The sequence below is a fragment of the Ochotona curzoniae genome, unplaced genomic scaffold (genome assembly GCF_017591425.1).
Source record: "Ochotona curzoniae isolate NIBS_2020 unplaced genomic scaffold, NIBS_Ocur_1.0 contig_4754, whole genome shotgun sequence".
In the NCBI taxonomy this organism is placed as follows: domain Eukaryota; kingdom Metazoa; phylum Chordata; class Mammalia; order Lagomorpha; family Ochotonidae; genus Ochotona; species Ochotona curzoniae.
In genome coordinates this window covers 191,813-210,984 of record NW_024466378.1, presented here as the reverse complement: position 1 = coordinate 210,984, position 19,172 = coordinate 191,813, and the positions used below count along the sequence as shown (strand labels likewise).

General features: G+C 42.0%; 1 protein-coding gene across 1 annotated transcript in view; it reads right to left on the bottom strand.

Annotated features, from left to right (window-relative positions):
- Positions 1 to 19,172, bottom strand: part of NME7 (NME/NM23 family member 7) — a 187,137-nt gene that overhangs the window by 4,823 nt on the left and 163,142 nt on the right. The gene's annotated exons all lie outside the window — the stretch shown is intronic.

Sequence of the window (19,172 nt, the reverse complement as noted above, 5' to 3'; positions counted from 1 at the left end):
GGGCTAAGGGGCCAGTGCTGCCCTGGAGGCCACTGATTCGGAGTGTGCTTATAAAGCAGAGGGGTTCAACCCAAGCAATTTTAACAGTCATAGGATATTTGTTTCTTGGGATGTCTTCTTGCCATGCTTTATAAACACTTCAGTTAGAGAAGCCCAATGTGGGAACTTGCAGGGTTTAGGGAAGAACCCCAGACCCTATGGTATGGACTTGTACCATAAAATTCAAAATTAAAAGAGTCATAAAAAAAAAAGAGAAAAGCCCCAAGATCAAAATGAGAAAATAATAACTAAAGTTGCTTCAAAGATGAGATCCCTTTTTGTAAAAAAGAGGACAGATGAGAAAGACAATAAAAGCTCCCAAACCAGGCAAAGAGTGACAGAAGAACGTGCAGAGTTCATTAGAAAATAAAAGAACCTTCCTACTTCAGCCTGGAAAGGTATCACAAACACAACTGCTGAGTTACTGGAACTCTGAAGAAAAAGTCACTTCTTCACATACAAAGATCTGAAGACTGAAGCTGTTCAAATTGTATGTTGAAAATGTTTAACTTTAAACCAAAAGACATCTTTTGAAAAATCGCAGGGTTCTCTCATTCTCTGGTTCACTTCCCCCGTGCTGACAGTATCTTGGGCTGAGAGGCAAGAATTCAATTGCTGGAGCCATTGCCACCACCTAGCACAGATTAGAAGAAGCAGCTGGATTCGGGAGCCAGAGTGAGGGTTCTGAGCACAGGTACTCCAATAGGGAACGTGGGTGTCTTATCCACAAAGCTAAAAACCTGTCTCAGTCATTACTTTCTGAAAAGCAGGTTGAAGATTGTAAAACATTACTCTTTAGTGACACTGTTATAAGAGGCTATTGCCTAATTCCTCCAGGAAACAAAACAAAACAGAACAAAAACACCACCACTTACTCCTACCAGCAAAAAAAAAAAAAGTTATCCTGTGATGGACATTTGAGTATAATTTCAAGTTTCTTGTTACGTGGATACAAAATTCAATGTACAGTCCTTAGATAAAGTGAATTAGGACACTGGCCTCGATCTACAATAGAGTGGACAGATAGGGCCTGGGGGACAGCTATGGAAGGAGGAGTCGCCAGCTCATGTTGAGACGCACAAGGTCCCACCCCACCCAGAGGCGCCACTGAGCACAGCTGCCTATGAGCTTCACGCTGAATACCAGGGCCCAACCCCAGCCCAAGACCCGCTGGTGCCCTGTTGGCAGTGATGTACTCAACCCTCCTTGGTTGGAGCCTCGTAGGACCCGACTGGATGGCTCACTAGATGCCGCACGCTTTTGGCTCCAGTAACATTTCCTTTCCTGACACCGACAGCAGAGAAAGGTCACCTTTCCTTCATGCTTGCATTGACTCACCCAGGACAGGGGATGAAATATCCGTGCTACTCATTCACAGCAGACTAGTTAGTAGTTAAATAGTCACGTCACCTTTTCTGTTGCTCTTCCTTTCCACATCTGCACGCGCTCTCTAAGCTGGTTACATCTTAACAATGGGCTTTTCCCATCATCTCCTTCACTGAGCTTCATCAACTATGCTGATATGGCATCAGCAAACACCTCAAAAGAACAGAAAGGATTCTGTCTCTAGGCCAGCCAAGATCCTGGTTGGCTTGGAATGAATGATTTAGGGCAGTAAAAACCTGGGGAGAGTATCAGAAGCATCAGTAATAAGCTATATTGCTATTTAAAAAGCAATGGAGGGAAAGTGCTGTGGCTCAACAGGCTAATCCTCTATCTGCTAGAGCCAGCATCCCATACAGGAACTGGTTTGTATCCTGGCTGCTCCAGTGGAGCTCTCTGCTAATGGCCCTGGAAAGCAACAGAAGATGGCTCAAGTCCTTAGACTCCTGTACCCATGTGGGAGATCTGGAAGAAGCTTCTGGTTCCTGGCTTCAAATCGGCTCAGCTTTAGCCATTATGGCCATTTGAGGAGTGAAACAGCAGATGGAACATCTCTTCCTCTGCGTCTCTCCTTTTCTCTGTAACTCTGTCTTTCAAATAAAATAAAGTCTAGAAAAGGAAAGCAACGAGTGAATGTTATGGCAGAGTCAGTTACGCTCCTCAGCTGCAATGTGAGCATTTCATGTCAGAGTGCCTGAGATCAGTGTCCACTCTGCTGCTTTTTTTTTTTCCTTTTTAAAGATTTTTAAAATTTTTATTGGAAAGACAGGTTTACAGAGAGAAGGAGAGACAGTGAGAAAGATCTTCCATCCAATGATTTAATCCTTAAATGGCTGCAACGGCCAGAGTTGAGCCAATCCAAAGCCAAGAGCCTGGAGCTTCGTCTAGTTCTCCCACGTGGGTGCAGAGTCTCAAGGCTTTGTGCCACCCTCCCCTGCTTTCCCAGGCCTTAAGTAGGGAGTAGGATGGAAAGTAGAGCATCCGGGACATGAACTGGCACCCATATAGAATCCTGACAGTTGGAAATGGAGGATTAGCCAATGGAGCTACATGCCAGGCCCATAATGCTCATTTTTAATGAAAAAATTTAAGACTCTATATTTTAAATGGTTTAACTTTGTCTTGGCTGTACTTAATATCTGTGCAGTTTATTTAAAATAATGTTATCAATTTTCCTCTTATAGAATCTATAATGGAATAACGACGTAAAGCAAAATACAATCAATTAAAATGTAGTCGATTGTATTACCGGCATATTCTTCTGGCACTATTTTCAAGATTAATGTGGAGGGATTCAAGAAGCATTTTAAAAGAGGGAGACAATTTCTTTTGAGTGATTCTAACTGGGGACTTTATTACGGTAGCAGCAACACAATTGAAAATCATATGGTAGAGACTGACACTTCTCCTTTGCAAAGAGAATTTTGACTTGGTGGAGGACAACAGATGTATCTGCCTCTCGGAGGGAGACAAGATGGCTGAATGAGGGGGGGACGACACATGAAAATGGATGGCAAAGGATTAGTGTTGGAGACCTGAGAGCCACATGGGGACCCACAGACACGAAGATGCAGCAGAAAGTGGAGCAGTGCTGTGGTGGAGAATCTGACAGTGATCGCTGCTCCACCGAGAGACAGGTGGGAGCGAGCACTGGGCATACAGGAGGTGAGTCAAGCCATAGGAAATGGGCCCTGCTGGTTTTATTTTCATCTGTTCATGAGCTGAAACACAGCAGGGGAGTCCTGCACGGGCGTTGGCCCTGGGATGCCTTTAACAACTCAGCCACCAGCCACCACCACGGGTGGCAAGTCAGGTGCCACACTGATAGCAGTGTGACTCTGGTGGTGTTGGGGTTGTTGGGGGCAGGTCATGGCAAGCTGCTCATGCACTAAGCCCAGGGAGAATCTACATCTGCCTGTCCCAGGGCCTTCTGGGTAGGCTGAAGGCACAAATGCATTTTGCTGGTCCCACCAGGAAGTTAATCCTGACTTGGCATCTCGCAGGTTCCATCTAAAATAGGTCCAGGTTGCCTCCTGAACAAGCTGCTAGCAGGTTCCATCAAGAGGAGACAAGAAAAACCCTGTTGTGCACGAAGTAAGTCCAGAGCAGAATGCCAATGGGGATAGGGTATTGCTAACAGCTCTGTGATCTGCACGTTCCACAGCTAGTGTCTCCCCAAGCCTGGAAGCTGCTGGTGCTGAGGATGGGATAAAAGCTGAGCCGACAATGCTGCGGCCTTGACACACAACCATGGGGGCAAGAGAAGCAGCCCGGGCAGCGCTGCCTGTGGAGACTGCATCAGGAGCATAGCGTGGAATTTGAAACTGAAGCTTGGCTGGAGGGAGTGATGTGAGAACCAGGCACTGAATGGGAGGAGTGAAGTCCACCTGCCACAGCTTACCGGGAGGTGTGGACTTCAATACAGTAAGAATGGGGGATGAGACAGAAGCTCAGCAAGGGAACAACATCTCACCCAGATGACAGAACAAATGGACTTAACTGATATTTACAGAACTTTCCATCCTACAGACAGGAACCTTCTCCAGGACTGATCACATTTTACAGAGGCCACAAAGCAAGTCTCAGCAAACTTAAAAACAAAACACTGAAATCAGACCATGCATCTACTCAGACCGTCATGGGTAAAACTGGAGCTCAGCAAGTCGAAGCACCCCAGAAAATATGTCAATAACTGGAGATTGAGCAATATGCTGCTGAATGAACAATGAGTTAGAAAAGAAATCAAAGAGAAATCAAAACAATTGTTTGAAATGAATGCAGGCATCAACGCAACATATCAAAACTGGCAGGACACAACCAAGTCAGTGCAAAGAGGAAAGCACACTGCATTAACGCCTACATCAGGAAATCAGAAAGGCACCAGGTAAGCCAAGTTTACTATATAGCTGAAGGAGCTAAAAATACAAGCCAAATCGAGGGCCTGGGACAGTAACCTAGTGGCTAAAGTCCTTGCCTTGCGTGTGCCAGGATCCCAGATGGGAGCTGGTTCATGCTTCAGACTGGCTCCACTCCTGCTGAGCTCCAGTGTGGCCAGTTGGGTACTAAAACAGCAGATGGGAGATCTTTGTCTCTACTCTCTGTAAATCCGTGTTTTCAATCAAAATGAACAAATCTTAAGAAAAAAAAAAGGGAATCTGACGACATCTGCTGGGATGCGGAGATAAAGATCCCCCACCTCACTGGTGCTGGGACTGTAGACTAGCACATATACTTTAGAAGTCAGTATGGAGAGTGGAGAGACAGCTGAAAATGTTTGTATTGTATGGCCCAGTTATCACTCTACTGGGAACATATCAAAATGAAGTGATTTCTGTGTAAGAGAAAGTGACCTTAATCCCTGTGTTACAGTAGCACATACCACTGAGGCAAAGACATGGAAACATCCCAGATTTTGAACACCCCTTCCATTGAAAGAGGAATGGATAAAGAACTGTGTTGTACCTACTGCATGGAATACTACTCAGTCATTAAAAGAACGGAATTCTACTTTCGCAACAAAATGGTCCCAAGAGATCATGACGCTCAGTGGAATAAGCCAGTCTCTAAAGGACAAACAGCACAGGTTCTCTCCGATATAAGGCAACATTCACGGAAAAGACAAAACAAGTAGATATACAGATAAACATGTAAACGTATATTGTCATACATGAACTGTATAAAGGAGACTAGAATATCGGGAAAGTGAAGATAGCTTTTTCCAGTGAAACAGTTAAATATACCTAACTAATATGATGGTAGATTGTTTTTTTGTCTTTGTCAACAATGCCATGGTGCACACGGTTAGGAGAACGTTGAACTCAGAACTGTTGCTGGAGGAATATATTGTAATATGGGACGAATGGGGAGGAGGAGGAGGAGGTGGAAAGGGAGTGCAGGGAAGGAATGGGAGTAATTTCTGCACCTGCAAAACTGGATCCTGGGAAATAAAAGAGAGGGATGATGTGGCTGCACTAGGGAAGCACCAATTAAGTTGGAGAGGACAGGGCACAGCCATTAGAACTGCATCTGGAAGGTGACAGAAGGAGGGGGTGTTCAAAATACATCCTTATCTTGCATTTAGGAATAGCACGGCTGGTTCTGTTATTTCCTGAAATGAAGGAACAGTGAGTTTCATTTTCCCGTGTGGGTGCATCTCTGTGCCCATGTGTGCAAGGATGAGGAATTCCAATTTGGACGTTTAAATCTGGAATGTGATCAATTCAAGGAAATGAGAGGCTCAAGTCTTCTATTCTCTTAGTTGTGATCCTCTCCCAGGCCACTCTCTGCACTGCCACTAGCATCTTCTTGTGCCACACTTTACTTAGAAACAAAGCATGACCCATCGCAGCTGGACCACAGGAACGATGCAAGTTTCCACATGACCATTTCTGCCAATTCTTTCACAAACAGTTGCTTCTTCAGACTGTAGTTCAAAGAACAAGCTGAACAGGCCATCTTCTGTCACATATCTGGATCGTTATATATGTAATTTCTTCTGTCCACAACACCTTTCCAATTTTTAGTTTTGCACTTTGTGGTCTTAGAACCTCAACCTTAAGCCCCTAGAAAAAATACTCAACAGAAAACAAACAAAACCTTTTGTGGCATTTTAATAATCTTCTAACTCAGGATTCAATAAACTTTTCCATTACTGGCCACAGAAATAATTTGGACTAATCTCTTTTGTAACTTCTCAACTCTGCAGGAAGCACTGATAAACAGCCATAGACACCACGTAAGTGAATGGTATAGCTGGGTTCTACTAATTATTTATTTATTTTATAAAACCAGGTGGTGGTGGACCATTTGTCTAGTAGGCTGTGAGATTTTTGCTTCTTTTTCCTTTTCAACATTTTCTCCTTCCTTCCTTCCTTCCTTCCTTCCTTCCTTCCTTCCTTCCTTCCTTCCTTCCTTCCTTCCTTCCTTCCTTCCTTCCTTCTCTCTCTCTCTCTCTCTCTTTCTTTCTTTCTTTCTTTCTTTCAATTGGGAAGGCAGATTTACAGAGAGGAGAAACAGAAAGATGTTCCATTTGTCAGTTACTCCCTAAATCGCTACAATGGCAAAAGCTGAGCTGATCCGAAACCAGGAGCCAGGAGCTTCTTCCAGGTCTCCCATGAGGTGCTGCCTCCCCAGGCTTTGAGTTATATTCTGCTGCTTTCCCAGAGCATAAGCAGGGAGCCAGATGGGAAGCTCAGCTGGCCCTGGCAGGCAGGCAGAAGATTAGCCAGCTAAGCCATCCTGCCATTCTTTTTGTTTCTTTGTAATGAAAAACATTCACCAGTCACAATGGAAAACTTAATGAGTTTAACATTAAAATGCAAAGATCCAAAAACAAAACGTACTTCCAGATAGTGACAAAATACAAGTGAACCAGTCAACCAATCATTAGCCCAGATCTAGGCAATCAGGGACTTTTCATTGAAATGCTTCTGGACACTACTTGGATTTCGAAGGACAACTCTTGAGAGGGCTCCACTTTTTTTTTTTTTGTTTTTTGCCTTACCTGCTCTCCCAAGTTAGCATGTGTCTTTCCAGCTGGTAATTAGGTAAAAAATTCTCCATGGATGGATTTTTAAATATTGAAATGATCTCAACTATATAGAAAATAATTTGTACTAAGTTTTATGTGTCACATGAAATGTCTTCGTATTTACTATCAAAACATCTAATGACAAAGCATTTTTAAAACTCAGGAAAGCGAATTTTAGAGTCAAGATTATTAACCATGGCTGGGCATATGATACTAAATGTATATTTATACATCTGAACAGCTCTTGGTACTTGACAAATGCTAAAAATAACACTACTTGAAATTAAATGGGATGTAAATGCATCCTATTGTAAAAAGCAAAGTTTCTTGTTTTTTAAAGTCTTTTCCTTTCCCCTTCTTGTGCGTTCCCTCCCCCACTCCCATTTCTTTCTCTGTTTCTCACTTTTTTAATTGTAAAAAAAAAAATTTCCAATGCAGAAAAGGAGGTAAAAACCCAAGCCAACTTTAACCACTGAACAAAGTCCTTTCAATTACAGACAGAGAGAACAAGGACATGGGCCTGTGGCAGTAATAAAACTGTTACCTTATATTTGCTCATTGATACTGAGCATTTATGGGTTTTCACCAGAGCAGTAATTTAAGGAAAAGTCTGATTTGCCTCCAGGATACTTTGTTTCCCAAAATGATTAACTATGACAATATTTGTTTGAGTTTCACACAGTGACATTACTTAAATATTTTTATCCTAAAACTCTTTTCACTGTGTTTATGAGGTGCTTCAAAACTATTTCTACATTTATAAAGTACTTAGTACTAATAAGTTTGAACTAATGCCACATACATGCACATATATACATGACACATATATATGCACACATATATACATGTTACATATGTATATTTGTAGGTGTGTATGCATATACATACACACACTACATATGTGTCTGTGTGTATGGCATGTGTGGTAGCTCTTGTTCGAAGATGGTCTCATGAGTCACATCATCTGAAATCCACGCCCTCCAACGCCAGGTCAAGGCTAGCCCGAGACTCACACTAAACAAAAAGAATACGGTGGGAGTGACACTGCATCTGCTCTTGGCCAAAATTCTCACGCAGCCTGGCAGGTTCTTCCTTTGGCAGGCCTAAAAGCTGCACTGCGAGGAGTCAGGCTCCCCTGTTGGAAACCCCAGCTGAAAGATCACCATGTGGAGAAGACTCTGAAGTAAACTCAACCTGTGAAATATAGGACTTCACAGGATTACAGAAAAACTAGTTTTTAAATTACTCTTGGAGAGGTTGATTAGGTAGAACTAGATAATTAAAAACAATTGGAAAAAAAATGAAAAACATTGTTTATTTTCTGGCAATCATTGTAGTCAGTATCCTAACCATATAATTCTCTTGGGGGGGGGTAACTAAAAGAAATTTAGTGACCTGACCTTGACTTGGTCAAGAGGAACACAAAGGGAGAAACGAGATGGGGATGGAGTAATCTGGAAACTACCATACAAAGTGATGGGTCAACACATTTGTTTACTGCAGAAGACAAATAACTGCCAAGAAGAAATCACCAGTTTTGGAATCACGGACCGTGGGTTTGAACTCCAGAGTTTTTGTTTATTTACTATCAGGTCCTGAGAGAGCTAGGCTTGATTTATTTTTAAAAAAGTATACCTATGTGATGCTCAATTACACATATTTATTGTGTAATTTCTAACCAGGTAGACATATTTAGGCCTTTAATTAAACGTTAACTTTTCCTTTTGGTGAACATAGCCAAGGTCTAGCTCTTTTTTTAAATAAAGAAATATACAGTATACTGTCGCTCCCTATGAACAGTGGGACCTGAAAACTTCCTACTGCTGTCTAGTTACTAAAAATAATCTAGTACCCATGAATCAACATTTCCTCCATCTTCCCTCCTCAGCCCGAGAGCCACCATCATAGTTTTAACTTTTTAAAGGGTTTATTTGTTTTATTTGAATGGCACAATTGCAGAGAAAGAGAGAGAGAGACAGAAGCTGAGACAAAGAGGTGCTCCTTCCACTGGTTCACTCTCCAAAAGGCCACCATGCCTGGGGCTAAGCTAATCTGAAGCTAGGAGCCAGGAGCTTTTTCTGGATCTCCCACGTGGATGCAAAGACCCAAGACCTTGGGCCATACTCCTAGGTATGCTTTCCTAGGTCTTAGGAAGGGAGCTGTGTGGGAAGTAGAGCAGCTAGGCCATGAACTAGCACCCACCCATATTGGACACTGGGACTGCAGACAGAGGGTTAGCCTACTATACCATAGTGGTGGCCTTGCTTCTAACAGTTTGAAAGTGGTTGATTTCAGACTTCGGTCTTTCATCCATTTTTGAGTTGCTTTTTTGCACATGGTGAGAGGTAAAGATCTGATTCTTTTGCATGCAGATATCCAATTTTCCCAGCACCATTTTTTTAAAGTTGTATTCATTTATTTGAAAGGGAGAATGATTGGGAGAGAGGGAGAGAGAGAGAGAGAGAGCTTCTCTCTCTGCTGGCTAACTTCTCAAATGGTTACAATGGCTGAGACTGGGCCAGGCTGAATTAGCAGCCGAGAGCTTCACCGCAGTCTGCCACTTGGGTGGCAGGAGCCCAAGCACCTGGGCCTTCCTCTGTTGCCCTCCTAGGCGCAACAGCGGTGGGGGCAGGGGAGCTTGATGGGAAATATAGCACCCAGGACTGAAATTGGCACTCACTTATGGGATGCCAACCACACATGTAGTTTAGTTTACTGTTGCATCTCTCTAACCTCCTCTCCTAGCATCATTTGTTAAAAAGAATATCCTTGTTCTTCATGCCTTTGACAAAGATGAGTTGGCTGTCGATGCGTAATTCTCTGTTGTTCCGTTGGTCTATGGGTCTGTCCTTAGGTTAGTACCATACTTACTTTTTGAATTATAATAGGTTTATGATATATTTTAAATTGATGTGGTAGAAAGCCTATTGGTTTGTTCATTTTGCCCAAAACTACAGGCTATTTGGGGGTGTTCGTGGTTTCACACAAATTTAAGCAGTTTTGTTCTTGGTTTTGTGAAAAATGCCAATGTCAGAGGAATTTTGAAAGAGATTGCATTGGCTCTGGAAATCAATTTGGGTAGTGTACACATATTCATATATTGATTTGGGGCTGGCACAGTGGTTCAACTTGCTCACCCTCTGCCTGCCGGCTAGCCTCATCTTCCCATATAGGCACTAGTTCCTGACCTGATTGCTCCACTTCCCATCCAGCTCCCTGCTTGTGGCCTGGGAAAGCAGTGGAGGACAGCCCAAAGCTTTGGGATCCTGCACTCGCGTGGGAGACCTGGAGGAAGTTCCCAGGCTCCTGGCTTTGCATCAGCTCTGCTTACTCTTAGCGTATTTTTCCAAGGGTGCATTCTTTCTGTCTCCAAACTTCAGTTTCCTCAGTTGAACTGTTTTGAAGATTTAACTGCACAAGTGTGTGTGAACTGCCTAGCATAGTATTTGGTACACAAGAGGTACTCAATACATCCCGTTTTATTTCCCTCAGAGGTTTTACAATCCTTTGGGTGTACCTCTTCATCAGATCACTTGCTTTGTATCCCAGTTCCTCAGATGTCACATGATTAAGAACAGCTCCTAGGCATCTTCAGGTCAGTTGAATGCGGGGCCGATTCCTGTCTCAGACTAGCGAGAACCAAGTACCGTGATGTGGGCTGCTATTATGGGCTGATTTTTTTCCCCCAAGTTTCATATGCTGAAGTTCCAACCCCCAGTATAATTTGAAAATGCATCCTTAGAGAAGGAATTAAAAGGAGGTCATTAGAGTAGGAGATGTTCAAACACGACTAGTGTTCTTCCAAAAAGGACAGGAAGAGCCTGGTACACACAGAAGGAAGACCACGTGAAGACACATGAAGAGGGCCACTGTTAGCAAGAAAGAAGTTGCAGAAGAAGCCAGTACTGCCTACACGCTTGCCTTGGACTTCTACCCTCCACGAGTTTGAGGAAACAAATGTCTACAGTGAAAGCCACCCGTTCCCGGTAATTGGTAATGTCAGTTGGCAAACACATACAGCTGCTCTGAAAGAGATGAAAGTAAATTATGATGCTAAAAAGGCATACATGGCCAAGGATGTGGAGAGGAAATATTTTGATTATTCAGTAGGAGGGAAGAGTTAGAAGAAAGGACAGGAGTTAGGTAGCACGCAGCATTTAGTAAGCCAGGGTTAGGACAATCATTTGGGATCTATCCAGGGCCAAATCTTGGCTTGATACTTAACTGGTGAAACTACGGACAGATAACATTAAAAGAGGAAGTGGTATGTCGAAACTAAATCCTGCAGAAAGAGAGAACTCTCAATTTGAACCTCTTTAAAAAAGCTTTTAAATTTCCATAAAATACATTGAAGAAGGGAAAACGTTTGCTATTTTGGACCTTACTCTTCATTCTTGTAAATGACAACTGTGATGTCAACACTCGGAATTACTCAGAATCCGGCACTTCTGTGTGTGTGCCAACACCCCTGAGCAAAGATGCTAAATGTTCTAACTGAATGATTTCAGGATAAAAATGTCAATTGAGCATAAACTTAAATACCACCTTCTTGACTCATTTGTCTTGGCACCACAGAACATTTTCCAACTTTCTTTAACAAGAGTGTCAGATCTTCGTAATAGTTATGCATAAACGGCCTGGTTTCTTAGTGAGTCACAGTGACTAAAATACCTGAGATAAATATTTCACTTATTTATATTGCTAGGAAAAAAATATCCACACCTTACATAATTACCAATGTTGGTTATCGTTTGCTAAAGAGTCACAGTCACCACACTGTGTCTTTTCAACATGGCCCCCTCATCGGCAACCAAGGCTGTTGACACACCCAGGGAGCTGAGAGTTCAGGATGTATTTCATGCACACTCTGAGGTTCAAACGTCAAGAAAAAGGGGATTCAACATGCATCCAAAGCAAATATATTAAAATAACCTTAAAAAAATTAAAATAACCTTTTTCTCATGACGAAATGATCTGGATAATAAGACAAAAAAAATCTTACTGAATTTTTGACCCGTGGAATTTTAAAATGATCTCGCTGGGTGAATGAAAGACATTATGTTGCATTTAAGTTATGGAAAACTTAAATTATGGGAACATTGGAATTATGGGAACAATGGAAGAACATTGTTTTCAAAAAAAAGCAAAAGCAAGTCATAAAAATCTTAGCGTTTTAATATAACCTCTTCTACTCCCTTTTAAAATTGAAGTCCTTTAAATGACATAGAAACGCTTTCTATCTAAAGCTGAAATCAAACAGGAACTTTCAAATTAGCACTGATGGCTGTTATGATAACATACGAGAACTACTAACCTATGTTATCATTTTAACCAGCCTATTTTCCCCCTTATTTGTGGTTTATTTAGTAGTAGAGGGAATCTACTGAATTCTTTCGCAATAATGTGGAACTCCACCATGCTCACCATTTGGAAATTAATATTCAAAACAATAAATGAAAACACTGCTACTCACTAGTGCATTTATCTCTATTTCTTGTTGGTCTAGCTTTACTGACTTAAACGTGAAGAAATATGTTTAAGTTAGGCAATCTGAATCCTGTCTTTGAGCATATTAGGAAAAGTATGTCTTCAACGACAGTTTTTGCATAGCTAAAATATCAAGCACCAGACCGAGGAAGACTATCGTGGTCATCGAACTGGAATGCAGATCAGTTCTAAAATCTCTAATGGTACAAATACTTATCACTTGACTTGCTACCATTCCCAAGGAATGAGGGGAAATCCTTGTGTGTCACGGTAGATGGAGGAGAACAATTTTATGTCATTTCCTATCGATTATAGATCTATAATTTTGATCTTTCCTTTACGAAAGGTGTCTTTGGATGATTCCCGAAAGCTAAGAGTTCAAAATGAATTTTGTTTTTTTTTTTTTAAAAAACATTAGGTTTAATTAGCAATGCTGCTGACCTGAGAGCAGGAAGGCACAGATAGCCTGGCAGTGAAGACGCCTGGGCTCCAGAAGGGAGTGCCTGCGCTCAAGGCCAGGCCTTAGCTCCTGCTGGCAGAGCCTGGGAGGCACCACCAACCCCCTGGGAGAGCTGCACTGGGTTCCCAGCCTCGCCCAGCCACTGCAGGTATCTGGGGAATGAGCCTGAGGGTGGGAGCTGCTGCTCTGTCTGCCTTCTCTCCTCCTTACACACAAAAAAATCATGGAAGCATTTTAATGATCCTACCTCAATTTATAATGCTGTTTTCAACATTTAGTGGTATTTTGTGGTACAAAACTAATGTGGTACTAACTAATGAAGGTAATTTCTTTCTTTTTTTTATTGCATTTCATTTTATGATATCGTTTCATAGGCTCTGAGGTTCCCCCAAAACCTCCCCATACCATCCCCCCATGGTGGATTACTCCACCTTGTTGCAGTATTACAGTTCAAATCCAGTCATGCTTCTTTCATTGCAAGCATGTACCATGCATAGAGTCCAGCATCTTATTGTCCAGATAAATTTAACAGTTTCTTGGATAGACCATCTCTGGTCTAAAAGCAGAGCTGGCAGAATATCGTTCTGACCAATTAAAAGCCATAACATCTACAACAGTTTACACACTATGGGGTTAATTGACCTAGTATTGAGTGACTGATATGTTAGAAAATGCAAGTTCTTAACCACATCCTGTGACTACTTCACTGACACTTCAATTTTAGTTTATAAACTACTGGCTTCTGTCCACCTTAAAATGGCTATAGGATACCATTCAGCTGTCTTGTGTGTATTTTCATTTTTGTATTTAGCAGTTTATTGTATTGAAGCATCATTTTTACTGAACTTGTCAGATTTTAGGATAGTCCAAACTGGCTTATAACTCTAACAAGGCATGTGTCAACAGCGGAGGCCCAGCACAGTTTTAGGAGGGGTGTGCAGAGAAATCATCAATACCTTAGTGAGAAGTAACTTATGTTTGTGTCCTGCCGAGTAAGGTACATGTGAGTCCAGGCTAATTGTTTCCTGTTTGGCACTAAGCTTTCCTTGTTGTTCTCTGTCTATTTATTGTAATTTTTGTTGTTTTTTCTTTTGCGGAGGGGGGGGCTCTGGGGTGACCCTGATGGGTAGTTCCCATAATTATGCCACTGAGTATTATCAAACTTTTAATCCCCAGGCATTTCAGAAGTTCATCACCCAAATATAATGTGAGAGAAGTTTGACTAGTCAAAAACAATTTTGTTGTCATTTAATTGTTAATCAGATCCTGCTTCAATAACCTACAGATCTCTCTCTCTGCTTTGTGTCTTATCCTCTTTCTCTGTAACTCTGACTTAAAATTAGCAATTAGCAATAGGGCCTGTTGCAATAGCCTAATGGTTATATCCTTGCCTTGCATGTGCCGGGATCCCATATGGGTGCTAGTTTGTGTCCCAGCTGCTCCACTTCCCATCCAGCTCCCTGCTTGTGGCCTGGGAAGGCAATTGAGGTCGGCCCAAAGCCTTGGGACCCTGCACCCACGTGGGAGACCTGGAGGAAGTTCCTGACTCCTGGCTTCGGGTCGGCACAGCATCGGCTGGTAAGGTCACTCGGGGAGTGAATCATCGGATGAAAGATCTTCCTCTCTGTCTCTCCTCTCTGTATATCTGAGTTTACAATAAAATTAAATAAATCTTAAAAAAGAAATATTTATTGAATAAATGAGTAAAAAGTGTTTTCAGTTTTTTTGACTCTGAACACTTAAATTATAGTATCTCATACTAGCTGAATAAAAGCATCCTTCAACGGATATTAAAAACTCATAGAAAACCAGCATTGTTAAGAAAACTATGCAGGGATTAAAGATTTTTTAAATAAACATCTTTTAATTCTATTTTCCACAACCTTTGAATTCTGTTAAAATTTTGTAGTGAAATATTTTTGTTTTAATTAGTTGACAAGCAAAATGGCAGGCAAAATAAAGAGTTCCAGGAGAGGATTTTACTGCCAATTTTAAGTAGGATAAGGGCTTATCCCGTTACGCTTTGATTTTTAAAAGACAATTCAAATGCGAATTCTCTCTCTAGATATATTCAGTTAACTGCAAAGCTAGCAGTATTCTACCAGGCAATTGTTGATGAAATCTTCATTTTCTTAAGTAAAAATGGAGTTGACTCTAAGAATCTTTAGGTGAATGAGGTTATTTAGAAGAAAGGGAGCTTTGCATGGGCCCGGCGGCGTGGCCTAGCAGCTAAAGTCCTCGCTTTGAACGCGCCCGGGATCCCATATGGGCTCTGGTTCTAATCCCGGCAGCTCCATTTCCCATCCAGCTCCCTGCCTGTGGCCTGGGAAAGCAGTTGAGGACAGCCCAAAGCCTTGGGACCCTGCACCTGTGCCTGGGAGACCAGGAAGAAGTTCCTGGATCCTGGCTTCGGACCGGCATAGCATTGGCCCTTGTGCTCACTTGGGGAGTGAATCATCAGACGGAAGATCTTCCTCTCTGTCTCTCCTCCTCTCTGTATATCTGACTTTAAAATAAATAAATAAATCTTTAAAAAAAAAATAAAAAGGAAAATCCCAAAACCCTCCTCAACTGGGCTACTCTGTTCGTCCTAAAATGAAGAAAAGACATCTTCTGTCATTAGGGATTCTGTGTATCAAAACTGAAGGACATAGGTAGAAAAAACTCGAAGAGGCAAAAATGAAAATCATGATGGTGAGAGCATTTAAATGTGAATCTGATTATTGCTTCCTATTTAGAACCTATTGGGCTGGAGCCGATAGCTTGACAGGCTAATCTTCCTTCTGCTAGTGCGGGCATTACATATAGGCACCATACATGTCCTGGTTGCTCCACTTCCCATCCAGCTCCCTGCTTGTGGCCTGGAGAGGCAGTGAAGGATGGCCCAAAGCCTTGGGATGCTGCAAACAATGAGAGATCTGGAAGAAGCTCCTGGCTCCTGTTTTTGGGTCGCCTCAGCCCTGGCCAGTATGACCCTTTGGGGAGTGAACCAGCAGATGGAAGAGCTCTGTCTAAACTGTGTGTATGTGTGTCTCTCCTTCTTTCTCAATAACTGGTGTTTCAAATAAAAAAGAAAAAAGAAATTAAAAAAAGAAAGGAAGAAATGATTAGGCCACGAGGCCTGATTGAACTTGCTAAGCCAGTACAGCCTACAATCCCCAAAGCTGGTAGAAGTAGGCTGAAAGCATCTGAAGACAGTGGAATGTTGATTACTTGGGACACACCCTCAACCTGGACATTCCAAATCGCTGAGAGAAGACATTGCAAAAGGGCCTTGTGCAAGGGGCTCTTCCGCAGACCCCTTCTTCTGTAGACCCCTCCTGAAAAACAGCATAAGCTGTTGCCCATTGACTGGAGTCTGAACATTCACTCTCAGCCCCCCTGGCCACGCTCTGCACAGCCTACCATGTTCCTTCAGATCCCTTCTCTGCTCTCCTTTCTACAAAGTCATCTCTGTGCCTCTTCGAGCCCTAAAATTCCAAAACCTAATACTTCCTCAGCATTCAGAAAGTACTAACTTTAAAATGATTGGAACGTCTGGAGGAAAGAAGACTCATCCTGTGCATAAATCATTCATAACCGAACTGGCTGCTTTTATTTGAATGCAGTGGAGCGGATTGTCTTACTCTTCTAGTTCAGTGCTTGTATGAGTTGCACAGGTAATGCACAGACATTTGTATCATTACTCATTAGCACCTTGGAAGCGCTCATCACTTAGATGAGAATTTCAGTTGAGTTCTATCCTCAGGGAGTCCCTACAAACAGAACAGGATGAAGCTTTTGTAGGTTATGATAGGTAAATTATGTGTTGACATTAAGCACCCTCTGTGCCCTTACTACCAATAGTAGGAGCCAAGCCAGTGTAATTGGCATTCACCGGACATTTGCTAAAAATCAGCTCTTTGCGGCAGATGCTCAGATTGTGACTCTAGATTTCCATTCCATTTTCCTTCTGGCGTGCTCCCAGCTGAGAGAGATGAGAGCTGTAACACACACTTCTCAGATCCTCCTGCAGTTAGGGCCTCTTGTCACAAATTATATTTCACTAATTAGATCAACTCATATGAAATTTGGAATAGAAAGGCCATCTCTCTCTCTCTCTCTTTCTCTCTCTCTCTCTCTCTCTCTCTTTCTTTCTTTCTTGTCTCTTCTACCTCTTTCTCTTTTCCTTTAGATTTATTTGTTTGTTTATTTGAAAACCACAGTTATAGAGACAGAGACAGAAAGATCTTCTAGGAGCTTCTTGCCTGTTTCTCACAGGGGTGCAAGTACAGGAGCCATCTTGTGCTGCCCTTCCTGGCGCAGTAGCAGGTTGCTGGATTAGGAAGTGGAGCAGCCAGGACTTGAATCGCCATGTACATATGGATGGAGGCTTCTCAGGCTGCAGCTTAACCCCCTACATCATATTACCAGCCCCCGAAAGGCCCTTTGCTTGCTCTTATAACTGCTGTGCTGTCAAGCAAATCACGTGCTGAATGTTTGCTGTAGCTGGAATGAGCCTTCCAATGTTTGTTCATCGGCCTTGTGGCTGTGACAGTTGTATCAGCCGCTGTGGCTGGCATGGCCGCAGGAGCCATTGCCTATCTGCATCTCAGTTATTATGGCAATATGAGGGCGAAATGACCAGTCGTGCAGATTCCTCATCCTTCCAGCCATTTGCCCTGTATTATTAAATCTCTTCCCTCTTGAAATCCACAGTCTCTGACTTCCGCACTAAAACATTATTCTTTGCGTAGATTTTTTTTTTCACTTAATCCTTAGCGTGAAATACCAATCACGCTATTCTACAGAGTGTGGGAAATAAATGTGAGGAAGGTATTTTTTTCCTAAGTCTCAGAGTTGGTGGGTCCCAAGGCTGGGGATTTGAGCTGAAATGACCTGACTTTACAGCTATTGCCCAGAATCATCATACTCTTGTACCTCCTTCACATTTTTGTTTTTAGAGTTTCAATGAGCTGAAAGGAAGTGAGATTCAAACTCTGCTTTAAATTTTCAACTTGCCTTCAAATACAAGTTTGAATGAAACAGAAGTTATTTAAACTTCAGTCAACTTCTCTTTCTACTATCACTTCCACATGGTTGTAGACTTTGGACTGACTCACAGAAAGAAAATGCCAGCCTTGCAATATTTCCAGTTTAGTCAGAATAAGATAAGAAGTCTTGTTCTCTTGGAAGTTCCGATCTCAGTTTCAAAGCTTTAAGTTTTAGTAAAAAGATACGTGATAACTTAAAGTAATACATTTTTTTTTCTACCAGTCATCAAAGAAATGAAATGCACTTCTATTTATAACAAAAGACAAAGCACCTGCAATCTTGATAATTATACTGAATATCAATTAGAAGGGATATAGACAGAAATGGAACACAAGAGAAAAATAGGGTCACTGGCTGAAAGTAATTCTACTCTGAGCTATGTGATTTCAATTGAGCCACTTCTTTGGGCCATGTGCTCTTTGCAGGTAAAAACAAAGAGGTTGGATTACAGCTTTTCTTAAGATCTATAATCATGAACTATTAGTGCAGAAAAGGGGTTCAGAGCAGGGTTCTTCAACCTTTGCCCCACTAAGGCACACCCAGGAACACTTAATTCTTTTATGGCCCACTGTAGCCAACGAAGGAGGCACTTCAGTACTGGAGCGGTTGTCCTTGAATCTAAAACAATCATGTTCTCATCTCCTATATGGAAAAGTCCAGGCACATGGTCAGCCTTTCCTAAAACACATGAGGATTTCCCCTGCACCAGGGCTTGAGGCTATGCTCTTCTCTCTGCCTGGGATTGCTCATTTTCTTCCCCAGCTGATCTCAGATCAAATGAATCTGTTCAAGTAAGCCTTTCTTTACATTTCGTATCTACAAGCGATTTCCCATCAGGTCACATCCTGTCTTTTACTACACAGAACCAATAGTGTTTGTAGTTGTTTCCTTTTGTGATAAGCTGATTAATATCTGTCTTTCCCATTAGATCACGAGCCCCGAACGGGGAAATGTCTGGTCGCTCCTCAGTGCCCACCAGAGCGTCTGGCATAGTAAGGGCCCGGTGAAATGTTCAGTGAGTAAATTTATGGCTTTGTTTAGGCTTCAGGGAACTTCCTGGAAATTTCAACTTGTTGAGTTGATGGAGTTTTATTTGGAAACTTTCTTATGATATGAAATATGGACATGGTAACACTTTGCTTCATTCTTACCAGTGAACGTATGGCTGTTCACTTCAAACTTTTCATTGTAAAAATTCTTAACAACTGTTGGATTGCAGACCACTTTGAGATTCGATAA